The sequence below is a fragment of the Aythya ferina genome (assembly GCF_964211825.1).
Source record: "Aythya ferina genome assembly, chromosome: 1".
Taxonomy (NCBI): domain Eukaryota; kingdom Metazoa; phylum Chordata; class Aves; order Anseriformes; family Anatidae; genus Aythya; species Aythya ferina.
In genome coordinates this window covers 22,931,499-22,946,201 of record NC_140296.1, presented here as the reverse complement: position 1 = coordinate 22,946,201, position 14,703 = coordinate 22,931,499, and the positions used below count along the sequence as shown (strand labels likewise).

The following is a 14,703-nucleotide window of genomic DNA, read 5'->3' as shown; positions in this document are numbered from 1 at the left end:
TTTGGGCCAGCTCATACTCTACCTACCACCTGAAGAGCTACGTCTGTAATCCAGCAAGTCATAAACAGTTTGTTTTCTTCCACACTGTTGTGTAATTAAGTTCTCACAAACTGCTACTGACAGAAATTTTGCAGGGCTGAAATGATCACAGAATCACAGAATTGAAGGGGTTGGAAGGGACCTCCAGAGATCATCGTGTCCAACCCCCCTGCCAAAGCAGGTTCCCTAGAGCAGGTTGCCCAGGTAGGTGTCCAGATGGGCCTTGAATATCTCTAGAGAAGGAGACTCCACAACCTCCCTGGGCAGCCTGTCCCAGTGCTCCATCACCCTCACCATGAAGTTCTTTCGCATGTTGGTGTGGAACTTCCTGGGCTCCATCTTGTGGCCATTACCCCTTGTCCTGTCCCCGCAAACCACTGAAAAGAGGTTGCCCAAATCCCTCTGTCCCCCACACAACGTATTCATACACATTGATGAGATCCCCTCTCAGTCTTCTCCAGGCCAAACAGCCCCAGGTCTCTCAGCCTTTCCTCATAGGGAAGGTGCTCCAGGCTCTGTATCATCTTTGTGGCCCTCCACTGGACTCTTCCCAGGAGATCCCTGTCTTTTCTGTACCAGGATGCTGAACACTTGCACACTGGCGTGTTTTCCACAAACCTGAGGCAGGTACTCCTCCATCACCCTTTCCACACCTCCTTCACCAGACTTTTGGGACAGGAGATCCATCCTTCCTCCTCCCATGCCTGGAGCAGGTCACCTGCCTCCTGGGCTTGTTCCCAAGCTGCCTCCTTCACCAGCCTGGGGAGGTGTCACTGGCAGTGCCAGTAGTAGTGGTAGGAGCCCAACGTCTTACTACAGATGGGTAAAGAAAGACACTTGGGCAGGTTTAAAATACTGCATCTGTCTGGAAGGGCAGAATGAAAGCTCTCTGATGGCCCCTCTGCTCCACTGCTATCTTCTGGCTCTGATCTGGACCACTACAGCCAGCTCTTTCCCAGATGATGCCTGAGGACAGTCCAAAAGAGGACCTTTCCCAAAAGGGAACATGGACATCCTGCTTTCCTTTACAATCCCTAAGCATCATCTTAGCAGGCTTTGCACTCCACATAACCCCACATGCCCTCTTGCCACACTACAGGACATTCGGAGCACACCGTGTGCCGCAATGCTGCCTTCATGTTATTTCATATGCTTTGAACTGGAAAAATCTCCCATAAACAATAACCACATCTTATAGCCTAGAGGCATTGCACAGAGTCCTGATGAGACGTGTGGCTCAGTGCTATGTGGCAGATAAGCAGCCAGCCTGCTTCAGGAGAAACAAGTTCAAAGTAGTGGTGATAGGATACTGCCTGTGCCCTTTGGCCTTGGAGCCAGGGATCAGCCCCTGCCCGTCATTTATTCAGCAGTAGAGATATGAGAGAAGAGAGAGAAAACACCACTGCTTTTGGAAGGGGATAGTGAGGCAGATCGTATCCTACGTTGGCAGCCAGTGCTACTGCAGTGTTCATGTTTCCTCAGCCAAGTTACTTGAAGCTCTGGGTGCAAGCAGAGCATGCTGCAGCCATGGATATGTTGGCTGGTAGGGACCTCTGGAGGTCTCTAGTCCAACCTCTTGCTCAAAGCTAGAGCTTGACCCTTCCAGCCTTGGCGTTGTCTAGCCAAGTCTTGCAAATCTCCAAGGATGGGGGATTCCCCTCTCTGCATAACTGCTCCAGTAGTGTTGCATTGCTCTCCTGGTAAACCTTTTATGTCCTACCTAAGAGTCCCAGGCCACAAGTCATGGCTGTATATTATCCTGCAGGCTTTACTCAGATACCAGCTCTCTTCATCTGACTACCTCCTCTTTGCCATCATTCCAACAGGGGTAAAACTCCCTGTTAATGCCTGCAGAGAGTCTTTCTTGCTCTTCTTTTGAATGTTTAGCATTCATGACTAAACAGCACGGGCACAAAAAGGTCATTATGTCCAAAGAGCTCATGTCTTGTTGCAAACCAGTACTACCTTTACAAACCAGTATTACCTTCCCCCTACAACCTTGACCAGTTGAAAAAAAGCAGACTAAAAAGTTAGGCTGCTGATGTGCCAAGAACTCTCTCTGTGGTGCTCACTAGAATTGCCTTATTTATATTTCCTCCTTTACCACATTGCATACACTCGCTTGTATTCATGTGTTTCATATATGCCTTTTACCTATTCTTCAGCTGTAAACTCTCATGGTGCAGCTCATCACTTTCTGGGTTTGTGGAGGCAGTGTCTCAGTGGGAACCTGGTTCAGAGTCAGGGCTCCCGCGTGTCACAGCAGTTCCTGTTAACAAGAACATACTTAATACTGTGAGCAACAGACCGATGCCCTGGCTGGGGCTTTCCAGCATGCACCTTAGCTGAATCTGTGAAACACACAGATAAAAGCAGATTTAAGGGAAGGAGAAAACTGTGGTATAAAGTTCAATCCTGGAAAAGCCATTTTCAGACGACAATGATGCTCATGCTGCGAGATTACAGAAAATAATTGGTTTTGCCAGAAGAAAAGTCTGCGATTTCCAGGATGTTAGTAATCAAACACATTGTGTAACGGAGAATAATATGCACGTAGCTCAGATCCCTATAATCAGAAAACAACTTGTTTCTTCCAGGCTTCAGCATGCAGAAGAAAAAATAAAAAATAAAAAAAAAAAAAGCTGTTGCTGATACACACTTGAGCAGAGATTACGACTGGCAGAGCACTAACTATCCCTGCCTCCTGTAAATTCTGCCTGTGAGCATCCTTATGAAATGGTGCGACGGAGCAGTGATCCATATGGCAGGTAGCATTGCAGGTCACCCGTGAGAGCATCCTGCAGCACAATGTCATGGCTTGTCAGCATATGTGGGCTTGAAATTGTGAGGAAGTGCCTGGTTGATGCATTCCTGAGATTTTTTGTGTTATCTTTTGCAGCCACGGAGTGAGAATTATTTCTCCTAACACAGCAGCAGCGGGGGAGGAGGTGGGGGGAGGCTGTATGTGACTGCCACATTGAGCTGGTAGCGTGAAATACATGCACAAAGCTACAAGCAGGCCAAAAATTATTGAGTCCTAAGCTCTTTTCACTTCAAACTGGAATTTGTGTCGCATCCAGGGAGAAGCCAGTTACCAGAGACTGCTGTAGCCAAGATGGAGCAGTAGCAGGTGCTTGTATTTTGTCTTTAATTGGATGTTTTACTCCACTGTCTTTACTCCACTCAAGTGCCACAAAAAGCTTGCAAGATAAAACAAGGCAGGAGAGCAGGGGTGAGTGCACTTCTCTGCTTCTTTATTGCTGTGGACAGGGAAGTTAAAAGCAGAAAAGTGGAGGGGAAATGTCTGCTGACAGCAGCTAAGGACATGTTGACCACACAGTCCAGCCTCTGTGGCATGGTACATCTGTTGAAATGGGCAGCAAGGGACCAGATTCAGCTCCAGGTGTGGACACCTGGGGGTGTCATGACCTAAAGGATTACCCAGCCTGCAGGTATACAACAGGGTTTGCAGGATGCTGTAATATGCAAGGGCACAGAAGCTCTATTTCCTAAATTTCTCTATCACAGGTTACAACGAATTCCAACTATCAAGTATACCTATGATTGACAAAGCAGGTAGATATCAAGTTATTCTGAATTATTACTAGGAATGAAAACTTATATCTATATTATCAGTAGTAGCAACAATCTGTAATATAGCAGCAAGTGTGTATATATGTATATATATATAAATACTACAGCTTGCTGCAAAATTATCACTACTGAAGTAGCAAATATGATGGATTACTTATATGCATATGTGTATATATATATGTGTATATATATATATATATGTATATATATATATATTATTTTTTTTCCAAGGTGCTACAGGTTCCAAGTGCTATCAAAATGATCCCAGAAGTGAGGTCAAACTGACCTCAGAAAAGGTTCAATGAGGACTGACCCCAGAAGTGGGCCCAGGAAGGGGCCCAATAAGATAATGAACAGCCTCACTTTGAAGATGATGCACATCATGGAGGTCAGAGTCAGCCAGGCATTCCCAGTGAAGGTTCAATTTGTGTAGGGAATCTTGTAGTAAAAATTGAAAAAATAAAACTGTGTAGCAGAGGAAGTTCTCAGAAAGAAAGACTCCATTCTGGATAGAAAATGAGCCATTTTTATGTCACCAAGACATAAGACAGCAAAGGACGCCATCTCTTATAGCAGCCAATGGACATTGCTAATTTCTATTTTTCTCCTGAGGTAACCAATAGATGATGATTCCTATTCTCTCACACACAAAAAAATGTACTTTCACCAGACTGTTTCATTTTCTTTCAGGTAGAACATCTAATAGCAGTTGATGATTCCTACTTTCTGAGGATGTTTTCCTTTTTCCAAACTATTTTCACCCATTCCAACAAGAAGTTTTTTGTTTTTTCCCTTATCAGTAGCACCTCCAGGAAGTCTCTGCTTCTCAGGCACCCAGCTACACTTCAAGGAAGCCTTTATGGGTCATGATTATGGCTGCTCCCACCAGGGGGTGTACCAACAAGGTGGGTTTCTGTCATCTTCCTACAGCCTGGTCAATGTGTCCACTCCCTGCACCCAGTGCACTACTCCTCTACAAGCCTGTCACAGCTTGCTTTCTTAGTCAAACTCCATTAAGCCCAGAATTACTGGGGGCACACAGCAGCATGTTGCCCATGGATGAGGTTTGGGGTGAGGACACAGTTTTCTAAGTGATTCTGATTACTGAGGATGACTGGAGTCTGTAATTATGACCTATAAAGCACTGCTCCCTCACTTGAACATTACTATCATAAACTATTTTAACATTTAATAATTTTTTCTGAATTTGTAAAATTGGGTAAGTCTTCTACAGGGAACTGATACCACAGAAGACAAATGGGTCACAAGGACCAGTGCCAGTTCTGTAAACTACCTGCTACCACTTATCTGTGCCAAGTGTTTATTCCTTCTTTTACAGCCTCCCCCCTCACCCATGAGCAACGTGCAGCTTTTCAGCTGTTTTTCTTAGAAACTAGAGCAAGCACTCTTGCGGCAAACGATGCTCTAGGGAGAAGCTATCTGTGAGAATAGGAGCTCCGAAGCAGCAGCTGGTCTAACAAAACCATTCCAAAAACATAATTTGCAGCAGAAGCTGCATTTATATGCAAAAATGCACATTCAGGGAAGTGAATGTGCACAGCTCCTCAACAGAGCATCTTCATGGGAGAGGGAAATTTCAGTTTCTGGAGAGCAGGAGTGGTGGCTTTGATTCCTTGACAGCCATAAACAGCTGCTGAGCAATGATGATTCCTGCCAACGAGGCACTCCAGGGCTGAATCCGCACCCGTTTACTTCCAGTTTGTGAACCAAATAGGGGAGATGTCAGAGCCTGAAATAAATGTGGGTATCTGGGGGGAATGGGAGGGAAGAGCCATCTTTCTTACCTGCCAAGGTCAAACATTTCTAACCTGAGTATCTCCCTCATCTCTAGGCATCATGCAGAAAGAGGGGGACTGCATGGCCCTGCCCCGTGGCCACCTCTCTGCCCCTGGCACGGCACACAAACCCTGCATTGAATTCACTGGTAAATCTGTAAGAGAGACATCCTGTGCTGTTAGGGTACTCCATAGCTACTTCTCCATGCATCCAGTATATACATGTATGGAGCAGGAGTGGAAATGCTCTGGAGGGTTACCTCTATTTTTGTGTTGGTTTATTTATTTATTTAGATGAATATGTACTTATTTCCTTGCATCCTGCAACTTTTAACAGAATGACTCTGAGTTCAGAGTTTTTGTGCCTCAATAAACCTCCAGCCTGAGCTTGCAAAGCCATTTACTGCCTATGGTTAAACAATCTTCTTTGTAAAGAAACTAACTATAAAAATCTTCAAAACAGATTCATTACCTTTTCCTTAACAGCTGTCCTAAGACGTACTGTCATCAGTCATTTACTAATGGTTAGCAAACACTTCCCTACTTTAATGCGTGACATATCTTGCTAAAAACATTACACCTGCTGGGTCATTTTGCTACTAAACTATAAACATTCAAAATGAGCTCTAATGCCAGATCTGTGGCCCTAGGATTTCAGCTGATAGCCCTTGCTCTGCTCTACCTAAATTTGCAAAAATGCCTAATTCCTGTTGTACCAAGTGGAATTTTCAGGGGACACAAAGAAGGTCAACAAGATGAGAAACTCGTATTCCACATTCATTGAGCAAATAGTTGCAGTGAATTAAGATGTTAACCACTAACCTGCTGTGCTATTTACTTGGATATCAACATCATGCAGTGGAAAATCATCAGGTGATGGACATGTGCTCATGCCTCACTCATCAGTGGCTTAGGCTATTTCTCCAGGGTGGGCAGAGCATAGAGCATGTCCCTGTCTTCTGACGCTGGTGTATGGCAGAAGAGTCCAACAGAAGTGAAGTGAGGGTTGGGTATGTCCTCCTCTATCAGAGCTCATATGCCTGAACTTCTTTGCCACAGCCTGAAACACAACATCTACATTATATATAGATATAGCACATGTAAAAAAAAAATCCCACTGAAAGCTACCTCTTATCAGCCAGGATGGGAGCTAAAGGATCCATTTTGCCCTTGAAATCTTCTCTATAAAGAATAAGGAAACCTTCTGGATAGCTGCCTTCAAATCTAGTTCTGTCATGATTTGAAACTCCATGTTTCAATGTTTTTTATATATTAAAAAACTGGCACCTTCCAAGAGAGATCTGTTGCCTTGTTTATCCATTTTTATTTATGTATAATATTGCAAAAAACTCACTGTGGTGTTTACTTCATGGCATTAAGCCTAGTTCTTAAGAAATAATAGAAAATATTTTTATAAGTATCCTAAAGAGAGGCATTAATCCCTGCTTCAGAGCAGACTAATTAAGCTCAAGAGCAGGAGGTGCGAAAAAACCTGATCATTATTTATTGTCAGGTTAAAAAACCACATCGTTCTGACCTTGGCACTGAAATGTCACTCCAGTTAGTAGAATTAAATACCTGTATGTGTACCTTTGTGGAGTCACTTTAATACCAAAGTAAGAGAGCAGAAAGCTGGTCCAATATTAAACTTCTTAGTGTCGTGAAGTGAACCAAATAGCATAGAACCCCAGAAGCATCCACTAGGAGCTGTATTTGTCTGTTGCTACAATGCTTCAATGGCATGGCAGGGTGACGAGAGTGCTCTGTTTCAAGCAAAGCACCCAAAAGCAATTTATTTTCCTGTAAACATCAGAAATCCTTGCAGATTTGGTTTACTGAGAGAAAGAGAAGGCCAGTTACAAAGCCTCTTATGCACGCTTTCCTTCAATCCCAGTGCAGCACTCTTCATTTTCCAACTCTTCAGTGACACCATATGCTTTATAATGCTTCTACCTGAATAATTTACAAGTGAAAAGCACTCAAAGAATGTGTGAAAACATTTGCAAAGACCCTAGATGGTTTTCACTAGGCCATTGCAAGGTACATTTTTGTTGAAGCCTATTTCCATAGGAAAGCGCATCATCCAGCGAATAGCCACTTGGAATATAAATCAGGTAAGTGAAATATGAAGTGTATTTTTGCATTTTATTTGGATTTCAAAGAGCTTGAATTACTGTTTGCTTAAATCTTAAGAACATGTGGAAAATATCTAGCAAAAAATGTATGAAATAACTTCAGGTCAAGTAGTCAGCATTTACGACAACTACAGGTAAATGAAAGCGGCGTTACCATAGCCAAATGATCAACGTGGCACATTCCTACTGGGGCAGCTCACACCAACTGAGCTCTTCATTTTCACTTGGAAGAGCTTAAATACAAGTAGAAAATATGTGGAATAAAAAATACTCAGTTTCTAAGGAGTCATTTTTCATTTTGATTTTTGCAGAGCACGCCAATGGGCTGCCTAGAATGGTTTCTCCATAGTCTTCATACTCACCATGGCTGGTGAGTATTACATCCCTATTAAACACAGCACCATTATCTACTACATTATCAGCTATTATTTTGGAACTGAACTATTTTATTTTTTTTCCTGGTTTTAAGCAGGGTTTTCGTTGTCATTGTTGTTGTTTTTTAACATGGGGAGAACATTTTCTGAAAGAGAAAACAACATATAATTAAGTTTCTCTTATGTAAGTCCCCCCTCATTTAAACTCACACAGAAATGGAGACACTTAGGAAATCACTTAAGGATACAATTCTTTGGAAATTATCATTACAAGAGCTACATGGCTAAATAAAAGGCATTTGATGAGGTTCAGTTTTACCCACCTGCCTTTGAAAATCTAGATAATAATGTTAATTTGTGTTCCAAAATCTTAGGACTTACTGTGCTAAGTATTCATTCCCTAGAGACAAACAGGAAAAAAAAATCTTCTATTAGAACTGAAGTTCCTTGTGCATGTAATTTTGAGAAAAAATCTGAAAGCACGATCCAAATACTGTAAGAAGAAAATAGATATTTTGATTAAATGATTTAGAATGAAATATTTTTGATACAATATTATGATTTTGGGGAGCTAATTTGTATTGTGTAACAGCTGACTCTGTCAATAGTAGATTCATTTTTATCTAATGCCACCACTCATTGGGGGGGAAAAAAAGGGAAAATAAAAAAGGAAAGGAAAGGAAAGGAAAGGAAAGGAAAGGAAAGGAAAGGAAAGGAAAGGAAAGGAAAGGAAAGGAAAGGAAAGGAAAGGAAAGGAAAGGAAAGGAAAGGAAAGGAAAGGAAAGGAAAGGAAAGGAAAGGAAAGGATAAGAAAACTTTCTTTTTTTTTCTCCTAAAAAAAAAAAAAAAAAAAAAAAAGAAGCAAAAATGAATCAAAGAAGCTATCCTGTTACCATAAAAGATAATAATGAAAAGAAAATGGTTGATGGCTGAGTCAATTTAATATAATCCTACCTGTTGCATTTTACTTGCATAGTCCACTCTAAAAAAAGCTTATGACAATTTCTCTCTATCCTTCCCGCAAAGGCTAGTATTAAAAAACAACAGAACAAAACCAGACAAAGCTTATAGAAATGCAGGTTTTAAAATAATCTTTTGTATGTTCTGACTTCAAAACAAATGATACTGATAATTTAATGTCCTGTGTCCTTTGCTCTGCATTTTTCTAGCCAAGTATGAAATTTTCATGATAAGCAATGATTATGTTAATGATGTAGTTTATATGATAGAAGAAAAATAAAGATTGGTCCCTATGAAATAAAGATGTGGTGCTACACCTATGTCTTCTCCTGATGAGCATATAAGAATGCAATTGAAAAAATACACTTATCCTGTGCAACACTTTCAGGCTCTCTCATTTTCATTAACTTACCATCATTCTTCTGTAAGACCAGTTTTTCAATGCAAGAAAATTTTTCAATGGCAAGACTAAACCCCCAGGTGACCTCAATTCTTGGAAAAATCAGCTTTGCCTATTGATCTCATCTGAGCAATCATAACCCTGTTAATGAGATACATCTTTTAATGGCTCTTGAATGGTAATAGAGTATTAACTCCTTCAAGAAGAAGACCATGTTAATAAACATGGGGCTACTAAACAGAAAAAAATGATTCTGTGAAAACTCCACTAACTCACCCTTTGTGGTTGCTGTATGCCGTAAGCCAGTGGTTATATGGACTTTTTTTTTTTTTTGAATTTGTTTATTCAGACCATGGGTCACATTTTTGGGTTGATTCCATCCTCTCAGCTGTGGGATCCAAGAAAGCTCTTCGGGCCCAGGTGCACATCCCAGTCACATCCTGCTCCATGCTGGTACCTGTACCGTTGCCTCCCAACAAGTCCTGGCCAACAGCAACACCTCACCCCACTGCAAATTGTTAAAAAACAACTTACTACTCATTGTTAACCTTTGTTAACAGGTCTGGCATCACTCTGTTCATCTCCTGCACTAATAAACGCAGATTTTAAACAGTTTGCCGGCTTTCCTTCTTTACCACTGCTAACAGGAGTCTATTTTTTGGGATGTGAAAGTGGCACTGCAGAATGTGGGATAGACAAGAGAAAGCTGGGATCGCGTGCAGAGGTTGCACACACATCTGTATGAGTAGAAAATCTCTCTGATCAGGTAATTTGCTCTCTGGCTTCCAAATATAAGATCCATCCCTGGGAAAGCAAGGATTTATATATATTTTTTCTTTGAAAATTTATGATCTTGTTGCTTTCAAGTAATTATTGTTCTATTTGTACCATACAAAATACAGACTCACCGTCTTTTTTTTTTTTTTTTTTTTTTTCTAAATGTGTATACCACAGTCATTACTCTGAGATAGGCATAAAATATATATATATAATTTGCCTATAAAAATGATTAGATATTTCTTAATGGACTCTGAAAAACAAATCAACCCTCCAAAAACAACTCCATCCCTCCAGCCAGAATTCTACCGCCAAATGTAAGTGCTGAAGGACATCTTTAGGGCCTGATTTTCAAAAGTGCTAAGAAGTCACAAATTCCATTAAGTCAGAGGTGCGGAACAGCTCTGAAGACTGAGTGACTCGTAAATAAAAGCCTTAATGAAGATTTAGAAACCTAACTTTATGAAACAGACTTTGCAGTTTTCATTTGTATACCAAGGACAAATACTACCCCATTTCTGGGAAGAGAGAAGCTGGGACAGCAAGAAGCTGAAGGTGCCCTGAGAAGGAGTAGGTGGATGACCCATTGCCAGGACCTCATCACCTCCCGGGCAAGGGGCCACCTGCACACGGTGTAGGGCTGCAGGAAGCAAGGGGTCAACCTGGGAGACCACCAGAAAAAGAGGCAGTAGAAGGGAAACTCAGGATCATCATCAAAGAAAAGGGAAACTGAAGATGCCACAACCCTGCCTCTCTGAGCAAGTTGCAGTCAAGGTGCTCTGTTTCCCTCTACTGGTAAAACTTCAGGATTATTATTTTTTTTAAATGTAAATTTGCTTTCTGCTGAAGGTTTTCTTCTGGAGGTGTCCCAGCATCATTGTGTGCCTGTGAACACTGCTCAGGTCTCTTATTTTCTTCCCAAATCTCCCCCTTCTTCTTAGCTGAGCTCTGCCATACAGCCAGCCCTGTTTAATGCTGTTGACTTCAGCAGAGCTGGGCATGAATCGAAATTATTAAGAAATATTTCAAGATGATTTATGGGTGTTTGGAAAGACTTCATTGATTTCTCAGTGTGAAAGCAATGCCACAACACTGAAGCTATTCCAGGCATCCTAATGTGCCTTTTGAAGAATTGTTGCTGTTTGGTTGTGTTCAAAAGCCAGAACAGAGATTCTGTTGTAGGAAAGTCTCAAGATTACGAGCTGGTAAGAAGATGAGGTAATTGTACACGCTGCACTGAATGCACTATCTAGGTATTTTAATAGCTTGGTTAGACCACACAGCCCACAGCCAGCTCCAGTAAGACTTCATGCATGATCCTTTACTTGCCACTGCCAAAGTAAACATCAGTGTTCACATCCATCAGTGGCCTTTAGAAGTATGCAAAATTAATTTGGGAAGGAGCTTTCTGAGCTTGCACAGACCACCTTAAAGAGACAGAGGTCCCCCAGCTTACAAATTTCTACTATTCTGGGGTCTTTCAGATTTTTTCTTCCCTTCCACATGACATCCTGACATCTCAGTGAGTGCAATTTTGAACTGTGGTAGCAGTAGAAGGGGTGGTGTTTTAAACTCAGAACGCATTTGAGTTTTAACATGTGTAATAAAAAGAAATGGAGAATTTTAACTCCAGAAGAACCAAGTTATGGTTATACTTCTCAGCTATGAAGTGCTTTTCTTGGGGCATCCAGTCATTCATGCTCAGGTACCTCGGTTTTACATGACTGACAGATTAATTGAGCTATTGAACATGTCTTGGCACAAAATATATTGTATCTGACTTTGGAAAGCTCTGAGCAGACTGATGGGTCCTTTGGGTGCAGCCAGAGATATTGTCATACAAACCGTTAGGTCTTCCAGTGAGGAGGCATTGAAATTAATTTACAGTTAAAGAAATCAACTAGATGACAAAAAAATGAATGCTTTTGGTCAAATTAATCTGCAGATGCCTGAATACCAAGTTGACAACCAACACAACTTTCTTGATCACTTGTGAGTTTTTCTCTGTTATAGCAGCAGAGATTTGTAGAGATACTTTAGTCCCTTTTGTATGCATACAGAAGTGTTAAAAATACATTTCATACTCTTTAGGTTCTGCTAATCAAACTGTTTTTGTTGTCACATCAATTTGTAGTTACTTTAGTTTTCCTTTTCCAACTTAATTGGAATCCACATTCTAGGAGTACAAATTACCAGCCCAGATGAAACATCACTTTAGTAACAAAAGAAGAGTATTTAGCAAAGAGCAGCTCTAAAGATGTTCCAGGAGCCCAGGCTGAGAGGTGCAGGCAGGTGGTGGGGAGGCGGGAAGCCTGCTGTCTCTTCTGTGGCTGCAGATGCTTGTGGAGGCATCCTTCGTATCTGGAGTCACCTCCAGAGGTTGTCCATTGCTGGGCAGACTGGAACACACTGCTCTTGTGGCCCTCATAAAGCACCATTTCAGCTACTCTGACTTCAATACCTAGTATTCCTAGAAGAAAACTGTTCCAGGGCCTCATTGTTCTGATGGTTAGAGTTCATTTTCTGGACATGTTCATGGTTAGTTTTTATCTGTTTGGTTCTTGTTTATATTTACCATTTTTAAACTAAATAGTTCTGTACTGCCAAAGTTTAAAGTGGATGAGATTTGCCCTCAGCATCTCACTTTTTGGCTGCACATGTACTCTGTAACTGTAATCAAAAAAAAAAAAATGCATTGTTCATTGAAACCCTAAAAGTGGGCTGTGTTGGAAAGCTTTTAACACTATGTATTAGTTCGGCAAATTCAGTAAATGTTAGAGGCGGAGCTGGATTCAATTCTATATCACTGGTGGAAAATAGCTGCTTAATTCAGCCTAATCTCTACTACTCAAGATAATGGGATTCCAGGGACATTACTCTCAGATTAGCTGGAAGACCATGACTGCCTGCAATAACTGTGGGCATAATTTTGCTTCCTTCTGCAGTGTTGCTAATGTACGAGAAAGCGTGAGCTCAGATAGATGAGCCAATCTCTGTTTGATTTGCAAGATAAGCCATTGAGAAGAAAAAAAAACAATCATTTCATAGTAAACTGTGCACAATTAACAGGCATCTGGGGAAAGCAGACATTTTTCTAGGGACATTTCTGAAAGCAGAGAAGGACCACAATAGCAAAACCACGTGAATTAGAAATAAATTCTCTGGGGAGCACAGTGTGAGAGAGAATGGATCTTTTTGTTAACCCTCAGTAAATGATGTGAAAGTGGGCAATTTTCAGATCTCACTGCCGTTTGAAAGCGAGAAAGCTGGGTGATGCTGGATCATACATCACATGACTTACAGTTTCTCAGTACTCTGTGATATATTTTGCTTGGCTGGAAGCCTCCATTTTTCGTACTTTTGCCCCACCATGATCTAACTAACATGAGTGCTTTAACCATGACAGTACGGCTGGGCTCTTCTTTCCTCATTCTGGTCCTTTTGGGGGTCACACAATGTGATCAGACCTTATGTAATGGAAGAGGGAAAGGAAGCACCAAGCCTTTTCCATTTCACATTATAGGGTCTCAAACTTTTTGTGAGCAAAGTGTCTAGAGCTAGAATCCCCGAGGAGAAGCGCAAGACAGCAGTAATACTTTGAATACATATGCAGCAGGTTAACACCTCTCCTCTTCCTGCATCTTTTATTTATTTATTGCTTCTGGGTTTTGTTGCACAGCATATTAATGTAGATTTCATTTAGATCAGCAAAAAGTTTAGCTTGCAGTTGAAATGTATCACAGCTCAGCAGGACTTGACGAGTGGATATGCTGAGGATTTTGTGGTCTTGTTCTCAGTTTTGCACAGGTATTCCATGTACCTGGGAACATGTCCTGGTGTTTCTGTTTCTGGGACTGAAGAAAGGCAGGATTATCTATCCCTGTCTGTATAGTGCTTAGAGGTAATGGGGGAAAAGGCTTAAGAGAAGCTAATATTTCCCATCTGTCAGTAGTAGAGACATAAAATGAAGCCAAAGAAGGAACACTGTACCCAAGACCAGCTTCTTCCAGCTTGCTCCCTGCGAGGGGTAGGACAAAAGTATTATTCTCTTTTATGGTTTGGTATTTGACTTTTAGGAACGAACATTTAATGAAACTTCTATGGAAAGTATCTGAATTGGAATTCATCTGCTTACTGAAGACAACTGTCAGGGTCTTTCTCGACTTGGTAAAATTAGTACCATCAAGATAGTCCAGAGAGTGAGTCAAATGATCAAGTGAGGGTGCCTGCTAGGCTCCACTGGCTAAAAACAGGCATCCAGTTCTGTTTGAGATGTCCAGGGCACCCCAGTCGGTGTCTGGGCCAATTCTTAATAACTTAGATTAATTCTTCAAAATAAGTCTTTAAGACTGATGATACCTGCCTTCATGTTCATGTATCTTACATAATAACAGTAAAATGTTAGAAGCCCATTTATGACACCTTCTTGTACTTAAGGGAGAGCTTTAAAGCATGTTAAGCAATTCATGTGTTTTGCAGTGACTCTTCAGCAATAATAAATTCTAATCATTATGGAAATTAAATAATCTCAGTATGGCAGGCTGGAGAAATGTGCTTACAGGAACATCGTGCAGTTCAACAAAAGCAAATGCTGAGACCTGTACCTGGAGAGGAGAAATCTCGTTTAC

General features: G+C 41.3%; 1 long non-coding RNA gene across 1 annotated transcript; it reads left to right on the top strand.

Moving 5' to 3' along the window:
* Positions 1–3,052: 3,052 nt before the first annotated feature.
* On the top strand, positions 3,053–9,910 carry LOC311429844. Its single transcript, XR_014688405.1, has 5 exons — positions 3,053–3,271; positions 4,324–4,538; positions 5,486–5,578; positions 7,876–7,934; positions 9,648–9,910. It is a non-coding gene; the product is annotated as an uncharacterized lncRNA (long non-coding RNA).
* The last annotated feature ends 4,793 nt before the right edge of the window (positions 9,911–14,703 follow it).